This window comes from Podarcis filfolensis (genome assembly GCF_964270895.1).
Source record: "Podarcis filfolensis genome assembly, chromosome: 14".
Classification (NCBI taxonomy): Eukaryota; Metazoa; Chordata; class Lepidosauria; order Squamata; family Lacertidae; genus Podarcis; species Podarcis filfolensis.
In genome coordinates this window covers 44,991,450-45,013,034 of record NC_139616.1, presented here as the reverse complement: position 1 = coordinate 45,013,034, position 21,585 = coordinate 44,991,450, and the positions used below count along the sequence as shown (strand labels likewise).

The 21,585-nt window shown below is 46.6% G+C and overlaps 1 protein-coding gene across 1 annotated transcript in view; it reads right to left on the bottom strand.

Annotated features, from left to right (window-relative positions):
• The window catches only part of LOC310749103 (myosin-11), a 1,537,435-nt gene that overhangs the window by 424,547 nt on the left and 1,091,303 nt on the right, over positions 1–21,585 (bottom strand). The window lies entirely within an intron of this gene.

Genomic DNA, 21,585 nt, shown 5'->3' with positions numbered 1-21,585 from the left:
ATAAAAGACTATAGTGCATACCTAGCATTCGTTCCTATGTTATTTTATTCCAGGGGGAAAAATCCATTCACAGCCCTCTTAACCCAGAAAATTGCAGGAATGAAGTCACAAAATTCAAGGTGATGCAGTTCTTTTCTGACATTTTCCTAAGGGAATCATGGGGGAACAGAAGCAGGCATATGCAGAAATGGTGGGGAAGTAGTGATGTTGTCCAGTAATGTTTGTTGTTGCATCACACCATGCCCACTGGTGTAAATGAAATGTGCCGTGACCGTGATATTACTACAGTGGTACCTCGGGTTACAAACACTTTGGGTTACAGACTCCGCTAACCCAGAAATAGTACCTCGGGTTAAGAACTTTGCTTCAGGATGAGAACAGAAATCGTGCTCCGGCGGTGCAGCAGCAGCAGGAGGCCCCATTAGCTAAAGTGGTGCTTCAGGTTAAGAACAGTTTCAGGTTAAGAACAGACCTCCGGAACGAATTAAGTACTTAACCCGAGGTACCACTGTATATAGGTCAAAAAGCCATCGTTCCAGGTATTGCATTGTGAAGGGGACATTACAAAATGGGGTGGAAGTTCTAGCATTATAATCAGGAAAACTAACAGGACCAATAAACTAAACAATTCTATCATAAGGTACACAAGCAAAATTGCAACAACATAAATTAATATTCCGAGTTTAGTGAAATACAGGCCTCAGGGTCAGCAGGGCTTGCTAGGTGGTGGTATGCAGATGGAGTTCCTGGCCTACCCACATCTCCAGGTTTTCAGAACAGAATCTGACTACACGAGATAACAATCAAACTTGAGGAACCGAAAAGAGAAGGTGGCAAAATCTGGCACCCTTTGATTATCAGCACATTTCCCTCTCTCTCTCTCTCTCTCTCTCTCTCTCTCTCTCTCTCTCTCTCCCCCCTTCTGGGCATTGGCTATTTCAGTAGCTGCAAGAATGGAGGGCACCTCGAGGGGCTGCTTTAAAAAGCCCGGCTGAATTCAGGCAGAGCATCTCAGCTGGTCAGAGGACCAGAGGATAATTACGGCACCATTTGATGCTACTGGCTGGCTGGAATCGTGACTCATTGCACCAGCCCTTGTGCAGCTAGGAGGAGAGAGAATAAAAGAAGGGTTGTTTTTCTCCATCATCCAATATCTGTAAGTTGATTCTGGCTAATGACATTGAAGTGGAGCAAAGGCATTGGCCATGCAAACATTGCTGTGAATATTTACATATGTTCAGATGAACCTGCCTTTGCCACAACCTGTGACCTGGGGCTCCTGTAGTCTGTGGGAGACCATTCTGGAGAGAATGACCAACATCTTATTCAGTGCCATCCTAGCCAGAAAATACAAACCTACCATTATCCTCTGAGTCAGAGGATGGCTCCAATGAAGTAACCTGTCTCTCCAGCTTTGCAGAAATCAAAGGCTGTAAAACAATACAAAGGTCCTTTAATCTGGCACCTGGTCTGGTGAGCCTACATAAAGTTTCAGTTGGCTTCAGCTCCTTGCAGAAAGAACATGTCCTGTAGCTACCTTTCTAGGGGTCTTTGGAGCTGTCCATGGTACTGTTCCTGACTGCTTGACTGAACTCATGAATGAGCCCTATCCATTGAGTTGGATAGCCTTATACTGGGCCCATTGTTCCACATACCTAAAAACTATTTTAGGGTGGTAGGAGACACTCTGATGTACTGAGTGGCTTGCCAGATCATCATTCACCTCAATATTTCTGTATCACAGAAGGCAGTGGAGTCAGGAAGTAGCATCCTCGCAATGAAAAAAAGATGAGAGAAAGGATGGTGGCTGCCACTTGGCAGTGAGGTCTCTCTTCTTGTTTCCCAACAATTCACTTGGAACTATGGAAGAAAAAGAAGAAGAAGAAGAAGAAGAAGAAGAAGAAGAAGAAGAAGAAGAAGAAGAAGAAGAGTAGTAGTAGTAGTAGTAGTAGTTTGGATTTGATATCCCGCTTTATCACTACCCAAAGGAGTCTCAAAGCGGCTAACATTCTCCTTTCCCTTCCTCCCCCACAACAAACCACTATGTGAGGTGAGTGGGGCTGAGAGACTTCAAAGAAGTGTGACTAGCCCAAGGTCACCCAGCAGCTGCATGTGGAGGAGCGGTGAAGCGAACCCGGTTCCCCAGATTACGAGTCTACCGCTCTTAACCACTACACCACACTGGCACACAGGAACACCCTGATGCAGCATCTTTCCCCAAAAGGCATGAAGATAACAAGAGCTGGCCACAAAACCGCATTATCATTTGATTATCATGATGGTGAAGAGTTGGGTCAGGGCAGCAGTGAAGTAGGAGCAGCAAAGATACACTTGCAGAGTCAATCCAGTTTTTCTGCCAATACATCCAAACTACACTGACCTCAGTACTGCCATGCTGCCCCACCCCAGTAAGCAGTACTGACGTTGCTGCCAAGAGGCTGGCTCTGACCCACCAGTCACCCCTGGAAAAGAATGATAGCCTACCAGGAGCTTCCGTTGCAGTTCTATTGCTCCGAGCTTAACAAAAGAACCAAAATCCAACCAAACAAATACATCCAAACATGAAGCTACTGTCACTGCCTCCGTTCCTTCTAATGGCAAGCCCTCTCTTGACCCCCTACATTTATGGTAAATAATTCTGCCCCATTTCTGCAACCTGCATCAGAAGTTGTGGAAGTGGGTTGAACTTTTCAGTTCAGGACTAGATTATACTCAGTGGCGCCACCACCCTAATGGCTCAGGAATACAGCATCTGCTTTTCATGCAGAAGGTTCCAGGTTCGAACCCAGCCATCTTCAGGCAGAACAGGGAAATATTCCTCTCTGAAACTCCAAAGACCCACTATCAGTCATGGTGGACAATATTGGGCTTTATGGAGCAATGGTCTGGTTCAGTGTAAGGCAGGATCCCATGTTCCTTTAAATCATGGGTAGGCAAACTAAGACCCGGGGGCCAGATGTGTTTTCACATGAGTAGAATATGTGCTTTTATTTAAAATGCATCTCTGGGTTATTTGTGCGGCATAGGAATTCATTCTCCCCCCCCCAAAAAAAGAGAAATAATATAGTCTAGCCCCCAACAAGGTCTGAGGGACAGTGGACCGGCTCCCTGCTGAAAAAGTTTGCTGACCCCTGCTTTAAATGCATGTGAGAGTGTTGGTTTTGATCTAGCTGCAGAGACCTCACTCCCTCTGTCTTTGCCTACCCCCCACTCTGAACTGCATAAAAGCTTGGACTTGCTACTTCTGTGTTTTTCTGTTCAAAAAGAGAAGAAGAAAAAACATGGAAAATAAGCATCTTTGGAATCTGTTTTTAAAAACACTGATACTTCTCAGGTTTCAGAAAATCTAAACAATTCCTTTCCTGTCCCAGCATCCAGAATCCCAGATAGGAAACAGAGCAACCCCTACCTCAAATTGGTGCATTTCCCCATTTCTAACTGCAAAATTATACAATCCATGTGGTTTGGCACCTGAAAGTTGCCTGAACGAATATCATTTCGTTTTTGAGAGAGGTTTATATCATCCAAGTTCAAGAGTACTAACTCACAGCTGCAAGAAGTCCACGTGGGTTTTCCACCTGCCATCTCTTGTCAGTTTGAAAACCCCGAATCCCCAATGAACTGGGGTTGAAAACGGCATGTCTAAGGAGCCTCCTTCAGACACATTTCATTCTTTCCCCCACAAAGGAAAAGCCTTCCTCCATATGCCTTCTTTGTTGTATTGCAAGCAGAGGGTGGAGCAGAGATTTGCCTCCATAGTGTATTTAAGTGAGATCTCATTTTTTTATTAAAAAACCCCATAAAATTTAATTTTTAAAAAATCATTTTAAAAAGTAAGTGAGATCATTGTGCAAGGAAATTGCAAAAAATATTCCTTTCCCCCCCTAAATGTAGCAGAGGCTCCTCTGTGTATAACAAAAGGAGGATGCATTTAGGCTCATATTTGTGCATAGTGTGCTAGTGTGCTGCAGGGGTTATCATGTTGGGCTAGAATCCGGGAGACCAAAGTCCCCACTCAGCCATGGAGCCCACTGAGCAGCTTTTGGCCAGCCAGTATCTTTTACTTAGCCTGACCTACCTTACAAGGTTGTTGTGAGGATTAAATGAAGAGGGGAAGAAACCTGCATGCCATCCTGAACCCCTTTGGGGAACGGTGGGATAGAAATGTAATAATAAATAAATAGAAAGTTTTAATAAGAATTAAATGCAGGGGCCAAATTTGGCTTCCCAGCTACCTCTATCTGTTCCTCAGGGCTCTGCCTAAACCGTGTCCCTCCCCAGGTTACACTATTCACCAGCTGTATTGCATGCCCTTCTCAAGTGCTTTTGCCTGACTGGAATCTGTCCTTGAATTTTTACAATGATTCTTCCATGCCTGGATGGATGTATAAAGCTAAAGGGACCCCTGACCGTTAAGTCCAGTCGTGGACAACTCTGGGGTTGCGGCACTCATCTCGCTTTATTGGCCGAGGGAGCTGGCGTTTGCCCGCAGACAGCTTCCGGGTCATGTGGCCAGCATGACTAAGCTGCTTCTGGCAAACCAGAGCAGCACATGGAAATGCCGTTTACCTTCCTGCCAGAGCGTTACCTATTGATCTACTTCCACTTTGATGTGCTTTTGAACTTCTAAGTTGGCAGGAGCTGGGACCTAGCAACGGGAGCTCACCCTGTCACAGGGATTCGAACTGCCGACCTTCTGATCGGCAAGCCTTAGGCTCAGTGGTTTAGACCACAGCGCCACCCGTGTCCCAGGTTGGATGTATACAAGGCTCTTAATTATACTGTAAGAGTCACATCCATTGCTCCATCTATTTTGGCTTCTGATCCCACCCACCACTGGCAAGTACCCCCCAGAAGATTATCCATAATGGAATGTGGCCCCTGGTCCTGGGGGGAAAAAATCTCTGCCCATGCTTAAACTAGATTAATTTATCAATTAAAGCAGTTAAAGTTTTGGAGTCCTGGTTACAAGATCTGGGAAGAGAATGGCCAGCTATTGCAGAACTAGGAAGTCAGGACTGAGCTGACTGCTGTTTAGTCAATTCCAAGACTGATATTTTAAACCCTCTGTGGGTTACTTCTATGTTTTCAAGAGACCCGCAGAAGAAGGAAAAGTCAAGGAGAATGAAAGTCTTGTTTTCTCTTTTAAGGGAGCTGCCGAGATTGTGTGCATAAAACAAAAGAGAACAAAATGTGGTCTGAGTCAGCTCATTAATGTTTTAGAGGCAAGGTAGCTCTCTGGCTATTAAACCTCAAGAATGGAGAGCCAACAATCCATCAGGTTAAAAAGAGGGGTGGGAACAGAGGCAGGAAGAAGATGCTGCAGTGAACAGAAAGGGGGGAGATATTCAGACCAGAAACTGGCATCACAAAACCTGTTGATTGTCCCCCACACCAATGAACAGTGGCGTAGCGTGGGGGGTGCAGGGGGAGCCGGCCGCACCGGGCACAACATCTTGGGGTTAGGGTTAGGGGGCGCAAATCCACGGGTTAGGGGGCGCAAATTACTTGCCTTGCCCCGGGTGCTGACAACCCACGCTACGCCACTGCCAATGAAGGAAATGGCCGAAAGGTTATGTTTATTAAATACTAACAGGGAGTGCCCAGGGCTCCCTAGGGATTTTGAAATGAATAGTGATATTTGTGAGTTTGCAACCGGCATGCCAAAAATTGGGTGAAGTCATGCCAAAGTCACATTTTGGTCTGCCGTCTTGATTCTACATGGTGCCAGTCGTTCAGACTTCAGTGAAGACCCTTGAAAACTCTCGTTTCCCTTGAAAACTCTGGTCAGGAAGGTCAGAGGCTGTGGATGGAGACACAGTATCTCTAAACAAAAACCTTCCCTCTCCCCGAAAATGGGGAGTTTCAACCCCTCAGGGTGTCACTTCACAATATATTGTAGTTCTGGGACATGTATAGAGTCCCAATAGATGGTAAGAATAAAGAAAGTAAGCGTTGGAAATGTAAATCAGCAGAAGGGACATTTTTTCATCTGTGGTGGGATTGCAAAACTGTTAAGAAGTACTGGGAAATGATTTATAATGAATTGAAGATGATGTTTAAAATAACGTTTGTTAAAAAACCAGAAGCTTTCCTACTAGGTATTTCAGGAGTGGGTATACCAAGACTTCAAAAAGACCTATTTAAGTATGCCACGACTGCTGCACAGATATTATTAGCACAACATTGGAAAGAAGAAAGTGTCCCAGCTAAAGAACAAAATAAAATAAATTTAAAAAAACAAACAAATTCCTTCCACCAGCACCTTAGAGACCAACTAAGTTAGTTATTGGTATGAGCTTTCATGTACATGCACACTTCTTCAGCTAAAGAAGATTGGCAAAAACTCTCCTCCCTGCAAGAGAGGGGAGTGGTTGTGGGCGGGAGCCGAGCACCGCCCCTAGCAGGGGGCATGAGCCCCCTGCCCCCGCCTCACCTGGCTGGCGCCCACGCCCCCTCGACAGGCAACCAACCAGGTGCCTGGAGGGGGCGTGTTCGGCAGCCTTTTGCTGCGGCGCCAGCCTCTCCCCGGCCTCATTCTTCGTCGTCTCGCCGCGAGTCACCCACCCTCCACTCCCTTTGAGTTAGGGCTTAGGTCTTTGGCCTTGCTATGGACCTTAGGTTGGTCGCCCTGGTTGTCTAGGGGGCCTGGTAGGAGTTTTTCCATTTGGCATTAGGCTTTTTGGTTTTTTTGCCTACCTCGTAGCAATTGTCACAACTTTTGTGGTATTGGTGGGTAGGTTAGGCATTGGAATAATGTGTTGTGGTGTGTCGAAGAGCTAGGTGTGGCCATCGCCTATGCCTTCAATTTAGGGGTATTCCGTTAAAGGAATCTGGCGGTCGTGTATTTCTGTCCGATGCCTGCTTGGCGGGAGGCCATGGCACGACCCTCGGTGACATCAGGGGAGAGCCTATAGTTGGATTAGCATCAACAGGCTCCACCTACTGGTGAATAAACCCACTTGCTTGAGAGATCCAATGCCTAAGCCAATACCTTTTCACTGCTGTAATCAATAAAGTTGTGGCCTTTACTTGCCCATTAACCTTATATAACGTGTCCTTGTGTGTTCTTTCCACATTGCGGGGGTCGGGTCCTCGAACCACAAGTGAAGTTAATGGAATATGCTGAAACGGCAAAATTGACTTTGAAATTAAGAGGAAGAGATGGCAATGAATTTAAAGAAGATTGGAAGGACATTTTTGCATATATGCAGAAGCAATGTACACAGGTTACTACATTAGCACGATTTTAAAAAGACTTGTAAAGACATTATGACCAGATAATAAGTAATTTTAATGATTTTATAATTTAAAATGGACATGCAGTATGATGATAAACAATGGAACCAAGGAAGGAAATGGGGGAAGTCAACTCTATTCCCACCCCTATGTTTGAATATGTATTGTTTCTTTTCTTTTATTTATTATTATTATTTGTTGTTGTCTTTGGAAAATTAATAAAATAGTATTTTTTGAAAACAGAGTTCCAACAGACAGATGCTTCTCAGTAACCACAGCTCTTCCCCTCCCCTCTCTACTATCAGAGGAAGAAGGGAAAAAATCCACTCCATTGACAATGCATGTCCGTTTGCCTTTTTCCCCCATCCTGGATTGTTTTACAAATCTTCTCCCTCCATTTGTCAACATCCAACAGTTAAGGGTGCTGTGCAACTTTTAGTGCTGAGGAAATTGAAAGCGTGGGGGGGGGGTTGCCGCGAAAATAGGAAAAGTAGAAAATGAGAGGCAATGGCTTTTGAGTGCTACCTGTGCTCAGAGTACCTTTTGCAGATCTAAAGCAATGAAAATAAGAGGAAAAGATACTAGTTGTCAAGGCGCATTTTTCTTTTGGAATCAGCTACATTAGAATGAGTTTTTAAGGATGATCAGACTGAGCACCCAAGGCAGGGAGGAGAGTCCATCAGCTAAAGCGAATGTGCTTTCAATCCAGCTGCTGATTAGATTCCTAGGTCAAGAATACCATATGGTTACAAGATTTGGGTGCCTGCCCCTCTCTCTGCAAGAGCCCATGGGCTGACAGGCATCCGCACGAGGTCTGTGCTCCTTTGGAGAATGGAAGACACAGCAGAGACTACCATGGCTTTAAGAAATATGGTTCATGACCCTGTTTACACATTCAATCTTCATGGAGGGAGTCCCGATCTTACTGCATGGTCATTCTAAGAGGCAGCAGAAGAGGCCGCCTGCAGCCAGCCTCTCCCAAGTTGGATCTCAGATCCTCCTCCTCCACCTCCTCCTCCTCCTCCTCTTCTTCTTTTTCCTCCTCCCAAAAACCCTTTTCTTGTCCCCTCAAACATACACCCCATCACCTTGGTAACATCACACTCCCCAATGGCCTGTCAACACCTTTTGTCACGTTAACAGGTTTGCTCTTCACTAAGCCTGCCAGGCTGCTTTGCATAAGCCAGCCCAGGAATTCCTGGAATTCCCTACCTAGCACATAATCCATATACCAATTAATCAAAACCCTGGCATTTATTAATTTATAGGGTTCAGGGAGATCCCCCCCCCCGTTAAATCTTTTCTGAGCACAATTCAAAGTGTTGGTGCTGACCTCTATAGCCCTAAACCATGGATAGGCAAACTAGTGGGGGGGGGTGGGAGCTGTGCACTGCCAGCCAGCAGGTTGGTAGGTGCAACTCCCCCCCCCCCATGCTGCTGTGGGAGGCACGTACTCTAGGGAGTGATTCCTGCAGCGGGGGGGGGGGGGGTTGGCTGTGTGCCCGCCAGCCAGCTGATTGGTGGCCCGCGCTCTAGGGAGCTTCCCGCCCGCAGTGGCATGGAGGGAGCGGCTGCCCACTTTGCCAACCCCCAACAATGGCCATGCCGGGGTGATGGTGTACGTGCAATTCCCCCTTTAAAAAGCTCAACAACTTTGGGCCAACCTCCCCTCAATTTCTTTAAATTTAGTCCCCCAAAATAGGGGGTGTCTTATACATGGAGGCATCTTATACAGTGGTACCTCAGGTTGAGAACTTAATTCGTTCTGGAGGTCTGTTCTTAACCTGAAACTGTTCTTAACCTGAAGCACCACTTTAGCTAATGGTGCCTTCTGCTGCTGCTGCACTGCTGGAGCGCAATTTCTGTTCTCATCCTGAAGCAAAGTTCTTAACCCGAGGTAATATTTCTGGGTTAGCGGAGTCTGTAACTTGAAGCATATGTAATCCAAGGTACCACTGTACACAAAAAAATATGGTGTATAAAAAACAAAACAAAATATTAAACATTAAAAAACTTCCCTATACAGGGCTGCCTTCAGAGGTCTTCTAAAGATTGTATAGTTACTTATCTCCTTAGCTTAGGGGTTTCAGAACTCCATACCCTCCAACATTTCTCCGATGAAAATAGGGATGTCCTACCATACCTTCCAACATTTCTTCACTGTAATAGGGACATCCTAAAGAAAAGTGGGATCAAATTCCAGAATCAAATCAGAAACTGGGATGGCTTCTGTAAATCCAGGACTGTCCCTGGAAAATAGGGACACTTGTAGGGTCTGCACCTTCTACCACTGACTTTGTGACCTTGGTGTGAGGGGGCAAACCTTCAGGTGTCTCCCCCTGCCAAAAAATTAATAAATAAATAAATTCCAGGATGTGTTGTGTTGCCAGGAATGCCCCCCTCCCATCAAAGGGTCTGCTGAAGAGGAAGGTTCTGCCATCACTAGATCTGCTCCATCACCCACCTGCCCAGGGCCAAGTCCTCTGTGCTGGCTTGTCTCCCAGATAGCTCCTTCCTGGCCCTCTGCCATGTTAGCTTTCAACAGGCCAGAAGCAGAGACCGCAGATGCTCGCTTCCTCATGGGGAACTCATGCAAGACATCTGAGTTTTGGGGGCTCTCCAGCACCACACTGGTACACTCTCCTCTCCTCTTTGGCCAGGTGGCAGCTTCTGCTCTCCTTGCCCTCGGTGACCACTGCTGTGGAAGGTTTTGGGGACAGCAGCTGAGTCTTCCAGGCTTGATGCCCAAATCTTGGGCAGTTCTTTGCGTCCATTTAATGCTCTGCATTGTTTTGCTTAGTCGTCTTAGTCGTGTTTGACTCTCCATGACCCCATGAACCAGAGCATGCCTTGGAAACTCTCACTTTCTTCTCAAAGCTTCTCCTTTTTTATGTCCATGGAGTTTTCTTGGCAAAATACTGGAGTGGATTGTCAGTTCCTTCTCCAGGTGGATACATTTAGTCTAAACTCTCGGCTATGAGCTGTCCGTCTTGGGTGGCCCTGCATGGCATAGCTCACAGCTTCTCTAAGTTACTCAAGCCCCTTCGCCACGACAAGGCAGTGATCCATGAAGGGGAATGCTCCGCATGCACAACAGCAAATCTATGTGTGATGTGCAATGGAAGCAAACAGGGCAAAAGTGCCCTAAGTCACCAGCACTCTGGCACCCAAATCCAGCCAGTGCAACCCCTAGAACATTATGGGGAGCATGCAGTAAAGGTGATAGATAACAGATAGACAAAACATGAGGGAGCCCAACACTTTGGATCAGCCCAAAGGCTCATCTAGTCTAGCATACTATTTCCTGCAGAGTTTAATCACTGCAGAGTTTAATCAGAGCCAGTATGGTGTAGTGGTTAAGAGCGGTAGTCTCGTAATCTGGGGAACCGGGTTCGTGTCTCCGCTCCTCCACATGCAGCTGCTGGGTGACCTTGGGCCAGTCACACTTCTTTGAAGTCTCTCAGCCCCACTCACCCCACAGAGTGTTTGTTGTGGGGGAGGAAGGGAAAGGAGAATGTTAGCCGCTTTGAGACTCCTTAAAGGGAGTGAAAGGCGGGATATCAAATCCAAACTCTTCTTCTTCTTCTTCTTGCTAGTGGAAAGTCTGCAAACAGGACCAAAGTGTAATAGCACCCTCCCCACTTCCTAGAGACTGATATTCAGAAGCTTGCTGACACCAACAGTGGAGGTAGAACAATCTATCTATAGATAGATACATAGAGAAATAGAGAAATCTGTCTATAGATAGAGAAAAAGAGAAATAATAGTAGTAGTAGTAGTAGTAGTAGTAGTAGTAGTAGTAGTAATTTATATCCCACCCATCTGGCTGTGTTTCCCCAGCCACTCTGGGCAGCTCCCAACAGAATGTGAAAAACATGATAAAACATCAAACATTAAAAACTTCCCTAAGCAGGGCTGCCTTCAGATGTCTTCTAAAAGTCAGATAGTTGTTTATTTCCTTGACATCTCATGGGAGGACACCACCACCGAGACGGCCCTCTGCCTGGTTCCCTGTAACCTCACATCTCACAGGGAGGGAACCGCCAGAAGCCCCTCAGAACTGGACCTCAGTGTCTGGGCTGAATGATGGGGGTGGAGACGCTTCTTCAGGTATACTGGACCGAGGCCGTTTAGGGCTTTAAAGGTCAGCGCCAACACTTTGAATTGTGCTCGGAAACGTACTGAGAGCCAATGTAGGTGTTACATGGTCTCGGCGGCCACTCCCAGCCACCAGTCTAGCTGCCGCATTCTGGATTAATTGTATATTGCACTATATATTTAAAGAAGTATTACACTACTTTGAACAGTCATGTCCCCCCCCCCCAAGACACTCCAGAAGCTATAGTTTGTTAAGGATCCTGAGAGCTGTTGATAGGAGACCCGCCTATTCTGTTCTCAGAGCCACAATCCTCAGAGATCTCTTGGAAGAGGGACTAATTTTTAAACTGTGAGCATTGTAGCTGGGTGAGGGGAACGGGGTATCTCCTAACAACTTTCAACATGCGTAATGAAACCACCTTGTGTATAATACTATACCCTCCAAGTGTTCCTATTTTCCAGGGACAGTCCCAGATTTAGAGAAGCCATCCCGGTTTCTGATTTGATCCCATAATGTCCTGCTTTTCCTTAGGTAAAGGTAAAGGGACCCCTGACCATTAGGTCCAGTCGTGGATGACTCTGGGTTTTCGGCACTCATCTCTCTTTATTGGCTGAGGGAGCCAGCATACAGCTTCCGGGTCATGTGGCCAGCACACTGGCGAACTACAGCAGTGCACAGAAGTGCCGTTTACCTTCCCGCTGGAGCAGTACCTATTCATCTACTTGCACTTTGACGTGCTTTCGAACTGCTGGGTTGGCAGGAGCAGGGACCGAGCAACGGGAGCTCACCCCGTCAGAGGGATTCGAAACGCCGACCTTCTGATCAGCAAGCCCAAGAGGCTCAGTGGTTTAGACCACAGCGCTACCCACATCCCCTTTTCCTTTGCATGTCCCTATTTTCATTGGAGAAATGTTGGAGGGTTTGGAGTTATGTGACCCCTGAGCCCAGGAGAGAAGTCACTATAGAATTTTAAGAAGACATCTGAAGGGAGCCCTGTATAGGGAGGGTTTATTTTTTAATGTTTTATTATGTTTAATTAATGTTTATTATGTTTTTTTATGTATGTTGGGAGCCACCCAGAGTGGCTGGGGCAAGCCAGTCAGATGGGCAGGGTATAAATTATTATTATGGAACAGGACGTTTCTATTATCATTGGAGAAATGTTGGAGGATATGTAGTAATATAGAAAAGTGGTATACAAATTAAAAGTGAAATGAAACGAAATGCTGACTGGGACCTTTCATGGGACTCCTATGGTGTCCTGTTGAGTACACCTTATGTCTGGGGTGGGGGTGGGGGCCACATTGATGACCCCAATACCTAAAAGGGCAGAAAATGTAGGAGAAATGCTGCAAAGCGTCCTCCTTTTCCTCAGTGGGGGGGTGAGGTGGGGTTGAGAAAAGAGAAATCTCAGAAGTCTTCGAAGAACTGTTGGCTCAGCTGCAATGTTAACAGCCCCTGCTACTTGGGTACATATCATAAAAGGCGGCTAATTGAATGGAATAAGAACAGCTTCCGTGGAGAATTTCTTTCACTTATTTGAAGGACGCATCTCAGAAGAAATTAGAAATTTTAATGGGGAAGAAGAAATGATCCTGCGTTACTTAAACTTCTCTGTTCTCATCGTAATGGCTCCCAGCTGCCATCTGTACTGTTGCTTGTAAGTTCCGATGTGGAGATGCATATACAAAAGAACTCAAAAAAGGAAAGAGTGTGGGGTGGGGTGGGAAAACCTTTATCATCTTCCCCAATGCATTGATGATGGGTTTTTATCCTGAAAACTATGGAAGCATGAAATAAGAAAACAATCAGCAATTGTTCCAACCTCACAACACTCCTCCCTGTCCTGCCGCTGTGATAAAGGCTCCTCAAAATAAACCCAGCTGATGAGAGGAAAAGTGAACGGCAAGAGGAAAGAATGGGGATGTGAAACACCTCTGGAATGATTCTGAGGCACTAAGCAACACAGGATTATATTTTTTTAAAAACAGCTTTATTTATTCATTACCTGTCAAATCTCATCCTTCTGCAAACAGGTCCCCCCCCCCCATTTTAAAACAGTTCTTTAAAAACCCGTCTTGCTGAAACATACAGTGGTACCTTGGGTTAAGTACTTAATTCATTCCGGAGGTCCGTTCTTAACCTGAAACTGTTCTTAACCAGAAGCACCACTTTAGCTAATGGGGCCTCCTGCTGCTGCTGTGCCGCCGGAGCCAGATTTCTGTTCTTATCCTGAAGCAAAGTTCTTAACCTGAAGCACTATTTCTGGGTTAGCGGAGTGTGTAACCTAAAGCGTATGTAACCTGAAGCGTATGTAACCCGAGGTACCACTATACTGAGCTTTCTCCACACACATTGGCCACCTGGGAATACACATTTAGGGGAAACAGAGGCATATGTGGTAGCAGTGGCTGCTCATTGAGAGAGGTAGAGAAGAAGGCAGGGAGAACATTTCCATTGAAGGTTTCCATAGAGCAGTTTCCCCAGCCTGGTGCCTTCCTTATATTTTAGACTAGAGCTCCCATCCTCCCTGAACATTGGCCATGCTAGCTGGCAGTGATGAAATCCAACATATCTGGAGGGTACCAGATTTGGGGAATCCACCACCAGTTTGCACCTGGTAGTGAATTCACAACCAGTTGCCTATCACAGCTCCTTATGACATTTATACAGTGGCTGTGTGAAGAGGAGCATTGGGGGCATTGTTAGAAATCCCTAGGCGCATCTTGCAACTGTCGAGGGTCCAACTGCAACCACGTGGACATCTCTGGATACAAGCTTGGTGATTAATATCTCCATCTGGCTGGCCTCTCCAGCTTTCTTAAGTAGCCAAGTAGAATAACTTGTTTATTGCATTTATATCTCACCTTTTTTCTTCAATGAGTGCCTGGTTCACCCCGCTCCTCCATTAATCCCTACAATGACCCCTTGGTATAGGTTAAGAGGCTGTGAGAACGTCAACCGGTGAGCTTCATGACTGAGTGGGGATTTGAATTCTGATTTCCCAGGTCCTCGTCCGACACTAACAACCACATCAAATTGGTTCCCTACTAGAGTACCTCTGTAAATTTGTATTGTTGTTGAGTCGTTTAGTCGTGTCCAACTCTTTGTGACCCCAGGCACCAGAGCACGCCAGGCACTCCTGTCTCCCACTGCCTCCCACAGTCAAACTCATGCTGGTAGCTATGAGAACACTGTAATCATCTCGTCCTCTGCCGTCCCCTTCTCCTTGTGCTCTCCATCTTTCCCAGCATCAGGGTCTTTTCCAGGGAGTCTTCTCTTCTCATGAGGTGGCCAAAGTATTGGAGCCTCAGCTTCAGGATCTGTCCTTCCAGTGAGCACTCAGGGCTGATTTCCTTCAGAATGGATACATTTGATCTTCTTGCAGTCCATGGGACTCTCAAGAGTCTCCTCCAGCACCATAATTCAAAAGCATCAATTCTTTGGCGATCAGCCTTCTTTATGGTCCAGCTCTCACTTCCATACATCACTACTGGGAAAACCATAGCTTTAACTATATGGAGCTTTGTTGGCAAGGTGATGTCTCTGCTTTTTAAGATGCTGTCTAGGTTTGTCATTGCTCCTCTGTAAATTAAGTAGGTAGATAAATATGGGGTGAGCAAGGATCTGAAATATTTCCCCTGAAGCTTGGATTTCTTTTGTTGGATGTGTTGCAAACCGCTTTGAGATTTTTCTCAAAGATATAAAGCAGTGTAGAAATGAAATGAATAATAACAACAGGAGCTGGAGCCAGAGCCAATGACAGGCAGAAACAATTCCAATTCTGTCCTCCTCCTCTCTGCTGAATTCTGCAAGAGTGACACTGAGATGAAGGAGGAGGAAGCTGTCATGCAGTGCTACACCCTGGACCAGTTGTAATTCAGAAGGCAGGCAGGTGGGGGCCTGGCTTAGTGGAGGCTGGGGTTGGTAGGACAGAATCCAAGTTGCCCTGATGGGCTGATGGATCCAGTGCCTGCACCCACATGTCCCACAGAAAACTCACTGTAATACAGGCAGTGCTTTTTTGGGGGGACGCAGGGGGGCGCGTACCCCTAAACATTTCGTGAATCTAAGTCTGGCCTCATTGAGGGCAGTATTTCAATATGTGTAGGAAAATGAGAGTACCCCTAAACATTATTTAAGAAAAAAAGCATTGAATACAGGCATCTTTATACAAACGTCCCCGCCCCCATAACACTAGAATTGTGGACATCCTAGCCCAAAAATGGAAACGACAAGAACTACCGATGAAAGAAGAGTGGCAGATGAAAATGATGGACTTTGCGGAATTGGCAAAGCTGACAGGGAAAATCCGAAACCAGCGTGATCAAGTATTCCAAAAAGACTGGAGTAAATTTATATGATATTTGAAAGATGACTGTAAGCAATTAACATCGCTAGCAGGGTTGTCTGAAGACTTGTAATGAGAAACTTTCTCTCTTTTTATTTTAACCTAAATTTTAATGTATTTTTGTAATGCGTGAACCTAGAATTGGAAAACGTATAAAATGCAATGCAAAATCAAAGGTTGATTTTGAAAGCCATGAGGCAGCAGGGAAGGAAGTCGACGGGCTCTAAAGAGCCAGAGAGGTTAAGTGGATAACAATGATATGATTGTATATTATTAAATGTACAAAAAGCCTAATGCCAAATGGAAAAATTCCTACCAGGCCCCCCGGACAACCAGGGCGACCAACCTAAGGTCCATAGCAAGGCCAAAGAAAACTAAGACCCTGAGCTCAAAGGGAGTGGAGGGTGGGTGACTCGCGACGGGACGACAAAGAGTGAGGCCGAGGAGGGGCTGGCGCCGCAGCATTTAGGCTGCTGTACACGCCCCCTCGGAGGCACCTGGTTGGGTGCCTGCCGATGGGCGTGGGCGCCAGCCAGGTGAGTGGGAGGCAGGGGGCTAATGTCCCCTGCTAGGGGCGGAGCTCGGCTCCCGCCCACAACCACTCCCCTCTCTTCTAGGAGGAGAGTCTTTGTTGTTGTTGTTGTTGTTGTTTATTATTACAGTGGATGCTTGGGTTGCGAATGTGATCCATGTGGGAGGCACGTTCACAACCCGTAGTGTTTGCAACCCGCAGTGCCACATCTGCGCACGTGTGGGTTGAGATTTGATGCATCTGCGCATGCGCAAAGCGTGATTTAGTGTTTTTGCGCATGCGCGAGCACCGAAACCCAGAAGTAACCCATTCCAGTACTTCCAGGATCGGTGCTGTGCGCAACCCGAAAACGTGCAACCTGAAGGGTCTGTAACCCAAGGTATGACTGTATTATTATTATTATTATTATTTCTATGCCGCCCTTCATCAGAGGATCACAGAGCAGTTTGCAATATAAAAATGTGTTGTCTATATTCAGGATAGGTAAAATAAAGTGCTTCTTCATGCAGTAAAGGTAAGGTAAAGGTAACGGACCCCTGGACGGTTAAGTCCTGTCAAAGGTGGCTATGGGGTTGCGGCGCTCATCTCGCTTCCAGGCTGAGGGAGCCGGTGTTTGTCCACAGACAGCTTTCCAGGTCAGCATGACTAAACCCCTTCTGGTGCAACAGGACACCGTGACGTAAACCAGAGCGGACAGAAATGCCATTTACCTTCCCGCCACAAAGGTACCTATTTATCTATTTGCACTGGCATGCTTTTGAACTGCTAGGTTGGCAGGAGCTGGGACAGAGCAACAGGAACTCACCCCATCACAGGGATTCGAACCGCCGACCTTCTGATCGGCAAGCCCAAGAGGTTCCGTGGTTTAGACCATAGCGCCACCCGCGTCCCTCCGCTTTTTCATGCAGTACATAGTTAAACTATTGAACCCTCTCCCATAGGAGGCAGTGACAGCCACCAACTTGGGTGGCTTTCAAAGAGAAGCAGACAGATTCCTGGCTGCTAACCATGATGGCTGTGTTTTGCCTCCATGGTTGGAGGTAGCAATGCTTCAGTTGCTGGAAACCACAGGAGGGGAGAGGAGGCTTCTGCATGTGTACAGCTTGCAGGTTCCCCATATGGGCATCTGGTTGGGCACTGTGAGAACAGGAAGCTGGACTGGATGGGCCACTGGCCTGATCCAGCAGGCTCTTCTCGTGTTCTTATGTTCTTATACTACTTTTTGAAAAGGGAAGGGTGTTAGGAATTGGGAGGTGTATGTCCTCTACAGCACTTAGCACATAGGATTCCCCAGCAGCAAAGTGTGACCCAGATCTCAAGCCTAGTTGGCAGTAGCATAGCAAGGTGAGGTGGTACCCAGGGCAGAAAATTTCTTGTCAACCCCCCCCCCATTGAAATCTAGTTGGACTCCCAAGGGACTGCGATCACTCACAGTATAAAAAGACTGGCTGTCATTGCCAGGAGTTGCTGAGCTTTATTGGGGAGAGGGTTGGCCAAAGTTGTCAAGCTTATTTTGGGATTGCCTGGCTTGGGTCCTGAGTTGAGAGAGCTTCTGCTTCTCTCCTTCCCTCCACCCTCCACTTGTTTGTTTGCTCAGCCGCCTCCTTCCCGTCCCCGCCCTCCCTCATAGCTGTCAACTTACAGATTTGAAAATAAGGGACCAGCAGCCTCGAAAATAAGGGACCAGCAGCCAAAATAAGGGATTTTCTGAACACAGGTATATTCAACTTCTGAGCCCCTCCGAGCCAAAGGCAGAAAGCCCAGCCAGCAGCCAAACAAAGCCTCAAGCGGTGGTTCCCACAGCGCAGCAAAGGGCAAAGGGGATGCAGGAAGGAAAACCACCGTCACCTCTCCAATGGGAAGCGCTGAGCAAAGGCAAGTCACCAGGCAACGCGGCCGATTTGATCAGCACAAGGCATGCAAGCTCCACCCCCCAGTTGTTCTTAGACTTCTTATTGGGTGAGCAACGCATCCAAGCAACACAGTTGGAGCCTCCCTCCTCCCTGGCCGGCAGGGAGGGAGGGAGAGGAGCTGCTTCCTTTGAAACCCAGGAAATTTAAGGGACATCATCAATAAGGGACAGCAGCGGGACATGGCACTGGGATAAGGGACTGTCCCGCCAAATAAGGGACGCTTGACAGCTATGCCCTCCCTCCCTGCCTGCATGACTCCTCCAGCAGCCCAGGATCATGGGGCTGTCAAAACAAAGTGGCGAAAAGAGGCGAAACTACCCCCATTCCTCTGACAGCTCGAGGTAGGTGGGAGTCATGGGCAGGCAGTGTGCTGAATATCATCCCCCCCCCTTAGATGACACCCGGGGCGCTCGGCTGCCACCGCACCCTCCTTGCTCCGCCCCTACTAGTTGGGATGGGAAAGATAACTGGTGCAGTTCTGGAAACTCTTGACCATTTTACCATAAGGGAGGCATGGATTTGCCCTCCAGTCCTGAGTTCCCCTACTTCTGCATTCAACATATTTTCCCACTGCTTCTTGATCCGTGCCTGGCCTTCTCTGTTCTACCGATCTAAAAATAAAAACAGAGTTTTGCTCTCTGCTGCACTGGCATCAGCAAGAGCTTTTCTACCATACAGAACCATGGATTTATGAATGCCTGCTTTCAGAGTAGGGGAGCCTATATCAGTTCTGAGCAATGCACCGGCAGTACTATCTGGGACTCTTAAATAGTGCATGTAGGCATTTATTTCATATTACGCTTGATCCATCTCTGCTAGAGCTGCCCCAGTTTGCTGCACTGTCTACCAAACAAGATACAGTGTTAGCTACAAAAGCTTCTATCATCCGTTCTAACAAATGATGACCCTTAGTATAATAGAATGTTTTATAAGCTTCCAGGAAATGGGCAGGTGAAGATTTCATTTCCTCCAAAATGGGTATGTCGGGAGGTGTTCTCATACACACACACACACACAGAATCCCCTGGTACTTTAATGAGCAATATGGTTCAAAGTTATAACCACAAGGACCCTTTTCTGCGGCTGTGATGGTAAACATCACTACTCTGGTCTCACTGTAATTGCAAGATCAACAGTACTGCTTACAATAAGTTTCAGATTCAGACAGCGACCTTCTGAAACTTACTTTGGATAATGAATTAAGAGTGATAATGAGTGCATAAAGTAGAGGAATTTTTTTTAAAATTGCTAGCTTCATGGGGAAAGAAGAGGAGAACTCGTGAACTACATTTATGTAGATGTTGAAGAAGAGGAGGAGGAGGAGGAGGAGGAGGAGGAATTTGGATTTGATATTCCGCTTTGTCACTACCCTAAGGAGTCTCAAAGTGGCTAACATTCTCCTTTCCTTTCCTCCCCCACAACAAATACTCTGTGAGGTGAGTGAGGCTGAGAGACTTCAGAGAAGTGTGTCTAGCCCAAGGTCACCCAGCAGCTGCATGTGGAGGAGCAGAGACGCGAACCCAGTTCACCAGATTACGAGTCCACTGCTCTAAACCACTACACCACACTGGCTCTCAATAGTGGGACTGAAAATACCCCCTAAGAGGAGTTGTCTCATGGTGTCTTTCTTGGGTTTTAAGCATGGGAAGTTGAGGAGGAAGGCTACTGAGGTTCTGAGTTCAGTATGCTGGCTTATTTTTTATTTTCCACATTTATTAATTAGTGAATTAATAAAAAAAGTTAAAAATGCAGAAGAGGTTTAAATCACAGTGCTGGGAGGGGACTCTACCCACACACTCCACAAAGAAGCACACATACATGGCATATTGCTATCACTAACATTGCAGAAACCAAGAGCACTGGGAAATTGCATTTTCCAGGTCTCCCAATCTCTGACCTGCAGCTGCATCAGCACACCAAGCATCAGAGGAGGAAGAAAGAAGCCTGCTCCCTGTCTTCCACCCTTTGCCACCTTCAGAGTAGCAATCCAAGTAAGACATGGGGTGGAAGGGATGGTCGTGGAGTGGTCTATGGGAGTCCAAAGGAGCCCTGAGCATTGAGAGAAAGGTTTGTTCATAACACGAAGAGCTGAAGTCATTGCTTTACTTGTGTGTAAAGTGCTCACTCAAGAAGAAGCAATCCCTGATCCTCTTTCACTGGCAACAACTAATATTTACAGTGTATGTTTAGATTTAAACACAACCACATGAATGGACGCGGGTGGCGCTGTGGTCTAAACCACAGAGCCTAGGGCTTGCTGATCAGAAGGTCGGCAGTTCGAATCCCCATGACAGGGTGAGCTCCCGTTGCTCGGTCCCAGCTCCTGCCAACCTAGCAGTTTGAAAGCACGTCAAAGTGCAAGTAGATAAATAGGTACCACTCCGGCGGGAAGGTAAACGGTGTTTACGTGCGCTGCTCTGGTTTGCCAGAAGCGGCTTAGTCATGCTGGCCACATGACCCGGAATCTATATGCCGGCTCCCTCGGCCAATAAAGCGAGATGAGTGCAGCAACCCCAGAGTCGGTCACGACTGGACCTAATGGTCAGGGGTCCTTTTACCTTTACCTTTACATGAATGATACCAACCACATTTGCTTGATTGCCATTCCTGACTGCAGATGAACACCTCTGCTTCCTTTTCTGTTTTTGGCAGAATTCTCTGGCATCCACAATCTCTGCTTCCTTTTCTGTTTTTGGCAGAATTCTCTGGCATCCACAGCTACAGCACAAACCTAAACATGTCTACACAGGTCCTGAAAGACCTACATTGGCTCCCAGTACATTTCCAAGCACAATTCAAAGTCTTGGTGCTGACCTTTAAAGCCCTAAACGGCATTGGAACAGTTTACTTGAAGGAGCATCTCCACCCCCATCGTTCAGCCTGGACACTGAGGTCCTCCTCTGAAGGTCGTCTGGTGGTTCCCTCCCTGCGAGAAGTGAGGTTACAGGGAACCAGGCAGAGGGCCTTCTCGGTGGTGGCACCCACCCTGTGGAACACCCTCCCATCAGATGTCAAGGAAATAAACAACAATCTGACTCTTAGAAGACATCTGAAGGCAGCCCTGTTTAGGGAAGCTTTTAATGTTTGATGTTTTATTGTGATTTTAATATTCTGTTGGGAGCTGCCCAGAGTAGCTGGGGAAACCCAGCCAGAAGGGCAGGGTATAAATAATAAAATTGTTGTTGTTGTTGTTGTTACTCAGTTCTGCTTAATTAAATGAGGCTTACTCCTGGGTAAGTGGGCTTACAATTGCGACATTGCTCCTTGGTTTATTGTAAACCACCCTGAAATCAGTTCATATAGGGTGGCACATAGTTTAAAATAAAAACACTGAATTTCAATTGGACTATCTTCCAGGTGCCAGTATACAGGATTCCTGCAAAGTTGCAAATTCTGTGCAATGATGCTGTATTTGACTGTTACATAGCAGCTGTCAATTGGTGAGGTTTTC